This window comes from Chiloscyllium plagiosum, chromosome 13 (genome assembly GCF_004010195.1).
Source record: "Chiloscyllium plagiosum isolate BGI_BamShark_2017 chromosome 13, ASM401019v2, whole genome shotgun sequence".
NCBI lineage: Eukaryota > Metazoa > Chordata > Chondrichthyes > Orectolobiformes > Hemiscylliidae > Chiloscyllium > Chiloscyllium plagiosum.
The window spans coordinates 44,007,483-44,014,197 of record NC_057722.1 but is presented as its reverse complement, the minus strand read 5'-3'; the positions used below and the strand labels follow the sequence as shown (position 1 = coordinate 44,014,197).

Sequence of the window (6,715 nt, the reverse complement as noted above, 5' to 3'; positions counted from 1 at the left end):
TCCTCCCCTGTCTATCCTCTCCACTTTCACTCTTGTTCATTTTCTCTCTCTCTCTCACTGGCCAGCTACTTCTTACTTTTCCATAGAACCTTTTCAGAGAACCACGACAGTTTGGAAACAGGCCCTTCAGCCTAACAAGTCCATGCTGACCCTGCGAGGAGCAACCCACCCAGACCCATTCCCCTGCCCTATTACTTTACATTTCCCCTGACTAATACACCAAACCTACACATCCCTGAACACTGGGCAACTTAGCATGGTCAATTCACCTAACCTGCACATCTTTGGATTGTGGGAAGAAACCAGAGCACCTGGAGGAAACCCATGCAGACACAGGGAAAATGTGCCAACTCCAAACAGACTGGCGCCTGGGTCCCTCGTGTATCCAAAAGATGTTAGTAATTTTTGAAATTTGCAGACTGTTCAGATGTTGCAGTATTTGAGATGATATTAAGCACTAGGGTGTGACTATCCTCCCTTGGCTAATGGATCAGTGCAACTCCATGTTGGAGGAAGCAATGAGGGTGACAAGTGCACAGAATGGACTTTGGCTGGTGGATTTCAAGCCAGAGTGGCTTGACAACAGCAACGTTGAAGGAGTTCTTGAGTGTGTGTAAAAAAAAAAGCTATGCTAGGTTTATGGCAGGTGGTAAAGGAAACAAGAAGAGGGAAAAAAACATATTTGACCTCTTCCTCACCAATCTGCCTGCTGCAGATTTATCTATCCTTGACTGTATTGATAAGAGTGGTCACAACACAGACCTTGTGGTGATGAAATCCTGCCTTCACATTGATAATACCTTGTATCATGTTGTGTGGCGTTATCACCGTATTAAAAAGAATGAACTTTGAACAGATCAAGTCTGGATATGATGAGCAAAAGAATCCTGCTCCAGTGCAACCTGCAACTTCATGGCTGAGCAATACTCCCACTGTATCATTACCATCAAACCAAGGATCAACCTTGGTTCAATGAAGAGTGCAGGAAGATATGCAGGCCCAACACCTGACCTACCTAAAAATCATGTGCCAACCTGGTGAATCAGTAAAACAGGACTATTGCAATTCAGCCAGAAGTGCTAAGAGGTGACCCAACTCTGTCGCCTCCAATGGTTTCCAACAATTCAGATGCCAGTCTTCAGCTAATTTAAATCATTCCAAGTGATATCAAGAAATATTTGGAGGCACTGGATAATGCTAGGGCTATGGGCCCTAACAAAATTCCAGTGATAGACTGGAGACTTGTGCTTCAGAAATTGCTGCATCCATAACCAATCTGTTGTAGTACAGCAACAACACTGTAGATGTACTATCTATCAATGACTATCTGATAATGTCCTTGGATTCTACCTGACAATGTGGAAGATTGCCCAAGTGTGTCCTGTACACACAAAAACAGGACAAATCCAACCTGGCCAATTCTGCCCACCAGGGTACTCTATACCATCAGTAAAGTGATACATGCTAGAAACCTTGCAGCAAGTAACTTAACCCCTGACTCCCGAAAGCCCATCTATCATCTACAAGGTATTTACTATGATTGTAAAAGACTAATTGCCACTTAACTGAATGAGTGCAGATCTAACAGCACTTGAGAAGTTTGGCACGATCCAGGACACAGCAGCCTGCTTGTTTGGCACCTCATCCACAAATATCTACTCTCTCCACCATCAATACTCAGTGGCAACAGTGTGTATCATGTATAAGATGCATGCAGAAATTCACCAAAGATCCTTAGATAGCACTTTTGTTGCCACTAACACTATCATGTGGAAGGATAAGAGCAAGCAGATACACCACCATCTACAAGTTTCCCTCCAAGCCACTCACCATCCTGACTTGGAAATTTACTGCCTTTCCTCCAGTGTCACGAGGTGAAACCCTGGAAGTGTGAATAAAGAAAAGCGACATTTTGTTTAAACAGACAACAGATTACTCTGGAAGAGATGTATTAAGTTAATTGACTGAGAGGGGCACCTATACTAAATAACATGTCTGCAAGTTAGGATACAATGGGATGTAATATCAGTAAGATATCCATCACCTTTAAGTAAAACTGTTTGGTAAATGGGCACAGACTGCCTTGTCAGTCTTTAATTGACCATGCGCTGTTCATACATCATCAAGTCAGTTAGAGTTGAGGAAGCCTCTGATCATGAATGGTAGGGCTGGCAAGATTTAATAAGCTATGACCCTTGATAAGAAGAAAGAAGAACCACGACAGAAGACAAAAAGAGAACTTCAGGTAACAGAGCAGAAACAAGAGTGATGCCTTCCATCAGCAAGAGGTCACCAACCAGTATTCCATTGTGAATTAAGTATTTTTGTTAAGTATCATTGTTCTGTACTTTTAAACTTCAATTCTATAAAACTTGTGAAAATATACTTGCAAAGGTTTTGTTACTCATGAGGGCAAGTACATTTTTAGAATGGCTCTCCCAAACCTAACTGTCTATGATCATAATTTGTGTAAGTCTTGCAAGTAAGGTAAAGTGAACTCCAAAATATCTCTCAGGCACTTGCCAACCCATGAAAATTCATCCCAAGCAATAAATAATAACTTATTACTAAATCCCAGTTTCTACAGTTGATTTAAAGGTATGTATAAAAGAAGAAAGGATAACATGGGAAGAAACATTTTCACTAGGATATGGTATAGAATACACTGACTGAAAAATGTGGTGAAGGCAGGTTTAATTGAGGCATTTTAGAGGATGTTGGATGAGTATATAGATGAAAATAGTATGCAGAGAATGGGAAAAAGCAGATTACCAAATGCCAATGAAAATCATTTGAAGAGTCAATGCAATTCTTGATTCTGCAATACAAGAAACCTTGGAGCAGAATTACTGCATATCTTGTGATGAAAGTCATGAACAAAATATCATTATTCAAGGCTTGCAAAGTAGTCATATGTATGATCATGACACAGATGGTTGCTATTGCATCCAAAGGTCAATTTCCCCAGAGTGAAAACATAGTTGACATGATGCACATGGTTCAGGTGAATGGAGCAATGGGACATTTGAAGAGCAGGATAGATGTTGGCAAATTTAAATATCGGATGAATGTTTAAGATCATGACATACCTGTGAACTGGCACAAAGGGATGAGTAGAAAAAGTGTAGTACCAGGCTTGACAGTGAGTCCAGAACCACAACTTGCATCAGCCAATTATCTTGTATAGGTGTCAACTTGGTAGTATTGTTGCCTCTGAAATGCAGTCTTCTGGATTTTAGTCCCATTCCAGGGCTTGAGAACAAAAATCAAGACTGACATTCTAGTGCATTACTGGGGAAGGCATTGCAATGTTGAAGGTACAGTTTTTTGGATGAATGTTAAACAGATGATCGTCAGTCTTTTCTGACTGATGTAAAAATCCCATGCATTATTGTGAAAAAGAGAAGTGATTGTAATCTGTGGCAACCTGGCTAATATTTGGCCTTGCATCAACATCACAAATTAAAAAGCTGTTAGATCATTATCGCAGTGATTATTTTGCAGAGTTTGCCAAGTGCACATTGTTTGCTGCAATTCCTGCATTACGCTGTTCAAGTACCTATTCGAGATGGCTTAGGGAATCCCTAATGGACTCGACCTGTAAGCCTCTCTTGGTTTGTCCCAGAGATAGTACTCTGTGATAATTTGGAATATAAAACTCTTACAGACAGTTTGGTAAATAAAGGTAATAATTTAAACTAATGTTATATTATAACATAGATACCTATAAACCAGGCTTGGACTAAGGTTTTAAAACCATTAGCAGAGTAGCGGCACCAGCTCTTACCCCGAAGAGCTCTCTCAGGCCACTCCTCTTACTGCTGCAAACAAGCTGTCTTTATACAGGAATTGGTACTGAGATTATATAAAAAAAACATGTCCTTAATCAGATAGGCAGCAATAAAATGGCAAACATTTGTAGAAGAAGATAAACTAATTGACAGGTCTGAGTATGCTTGACTAATTAAGCTACATGCACATCAAAGTGGCAAACCCTGATCAAGCCAGGCCAAATGCCTTCGCTCGATAACCATCCCTTTTAACAGTGCGTTATAACGAGAGACTAGTCTAAACTATTTGGAAAAGGTCATGAGGTAACCTCGCTCAGCTAACATGCCCAGTACCATTGTCCTATAAAATGGCTTTCTTAAAATCATCTTAGATTCTTAGATTTGGGCGGCATGGTGGCGCAGTGGTTAGCACTGCTGCCACACAGCGCCAGAGACCCGGGTTCAATTCCCAACTCAGGCAACTGACTGTGTGGACAATAGACAACAGGTGCAGGAGTAGGCCATTCTGCCCTTCGAGCCTGCACACCATTCAATATGATCATGGCTGATCATCCTTAATCAGTATCCTGTTCCTGCCTTATCTCCATAACCCTTGATTCCACTATCCTTGAGAGCTCTATCCAACTCTTTCTTAAATGAATCCAGAGACTGGGCCTCCACTGCCCTCTGGGGCAGAGCATTCCACACAGCCACCACTCTCTGGGTGAAGAAGTTTCTCCTCATCTCTGTCCTAAATGGTCTACCCCGTATTTTTAAGCTGTGTCCTCTGTTTCGGCACTCACCCCGCAGCGGAAACATGTTGCCTGCCGCCAGAGTGTCCAATCCTTTGATCATCTTATATGTCTCAACCAGATCCCCTCTCAGTCTTCTAAACTCAAGGGTACACAAGCCCAGTCGCTCCAGTCTTTCAGCATAAGGTAGTCCCGCCATTCCAGGAATTGACCTCGTGAACCTACGCTGCATTCCCTCAATAGCCAGAATGTCTCTCCTCAAATTTGGAGACCAGAACTGCACACAGTACTCCAGGTGTGGTCACACCAGGGCCCTGTACAGCCGCAGAAGGACCTCTTTGCTTCTATACTCAATCCCTCTTGTTATGAAGGCCAGCATGCTATTAGCCTTCTTCACTACCTGCTGTACCTGCATGCAGACCTTCATTGAGTGGTGTACAAGAACCCCCAGATCTCTCTGTACTGCCCCTTTACCTAAATTGATTCCACTTAGGTGGTAATCTGCCTTCCTGTCCTTGCCACCAAAGTGGATAAGGATCCATTTATCCACGTGAAAGTGCATCTGCCATGCATCTGAGCACTCACCTAACTTCTCCAGGTCACCCTGTAATCTCCTAACATCCTCATCACATTTCACCCTGCCACCCAGCTGATGAAATTTGCGAATGTTATTGCTAATACCATCTTGTATATCCTGAAGATAGATTGTAAAAAGCTGCGGTCCCAGTACTGATCCGTGCGGTACCCCACTGGCCAGTGCCCGGCATTCCGAAATGGAGGGGTGGAGGAGTGTGGAAGGATGAGAGAATGCAGGCTGCGGCCCTATGAAGCAGGGGGAGGGCTTGCAGTTGGCCTGTGTGGGGATGTGGGAGACTACAGGAGCCTGGTGGGCAAGGGCTGGCCTGAAAGGCAGCTGGAGGGACGGAGGGAGGGAAGCACGCACGGAGGAGGAAGAGCAAAGAGAAAAGAGAAAAAAAAGCCAAAGGGGATAAAGAGAAAGAGCAAGAAAGAAAATGTGGCTGGCCAGCACGCCTTGAAGTAGGGAGAAAAGGCAGGGGCCAGCGCCTACGGCCATACTAGTCTGAAAACGCCCGATCTCGTCTGATCTCGGAAGCTAAGCAGACTCAGGCCTGGTTAGTACTTGGATGGGAGACCGCCTGGGAATACCAGGTGCAGTAGGCTTTTTCCGCCAGCAGTGGCTGCTCAAGTCACCCCTCTGCACTTGTCTTGTGCCAGGCAATGGAGCGGCAGGTTATTTTTGCTGCTGCTGCTGCTGTGCCTGGCATCAGTCTCCTGCAGGCACGAGACACGGAGGGGAGGAGAGCGGAGCGCTGCCAAAATCAGCAAGAAAGGCGGAAAGAAAGGGATTGGGGCTGCACGCTGTCTGCGGGTGGCAGTCAGGAAAGGCGGACAATAGACAATAGGTGCAGGAGTTGGCCATTCTGCCCTTCCAGCCTGCACCACCATTCAATATGATCATGGCTGATCATCCTTAATCAGTATCCTGTTCCTGCCTTATCTCCATAACCCTTGATTCCACTATCCTTGAGAGCTCTATCCAACTCTTTCTTAAATGAATCCAGAGACTGGGCCTCCACTGCCCTCTGGGGCAGAGCATTCCACACAGCCACCACTCTCTGGGTGAAGAAGTTTCTCCCCATCTCTGTCCTAAATGGTCTACCCCGTATTTTTAAGCTGTGCCCTCTGGTACAGCACTCACCTATCAGCGGAAACATGTTTCCTGCCTCCAGAGGGTCCAATCCTTTAATAATCTTATATGTCTCAATCAGATCCCATCTCAGTCTTCAAAACTCAAGGGTACACAAGCCCAGTCGCTCCAGTCTTTCAGCATAAAGTAGTCCCGCCATTCCAGGAATTGACCTCGTGAACCTACGCAGCATTCCCTCAATAGCCAGAATGTCTCACCTCAAATTTGGAGACCAGAACTGCACACAGTACTCCAGGTGTGGTCTCACCAGGGCCCTGTACAGCTGCAGAAGGACCTCTTTGCTTCTATACTCAATCCCTCTTGTTATGAAGGCCAGCATGCTATTAGCCTTCTTCACTACCTGATGTACCTGCATGCTTGCCTTCATTGAATGGTGTACAAGAACACCCAGATCTCTCTGTACTGCCCCTTCACCTAAATTGATTCCACTTAGGTGGTAATCTGCCTTCAAGGTATTGCACCAT

At 44.4% G+C, this 6,715-nt stretch overlaps 1 protein-coding gene and 1 non-coding gene across 3 annotated transcripts in view; both read left to right on the top strand.

Annotated features, from left to right (window-relative positions):
- The window catches only part of LOC122555953 (major facilitator superfamily domain-containing protein 8-like), a 73,522-nt gene that overhangs the window by 14,460 nt on the left and 52,347 nt on the right, over positions 1-6,715 (top strand). The window lies entirely within an intron of this gene.
- LOC122556397 lies at positions 5,586-5,704 on the top strand. The gene has a single exon (XR_006313514.1). It is a non-coding gene; the product is annotated as a 5S ribosomal RNA (ribosomal RNA).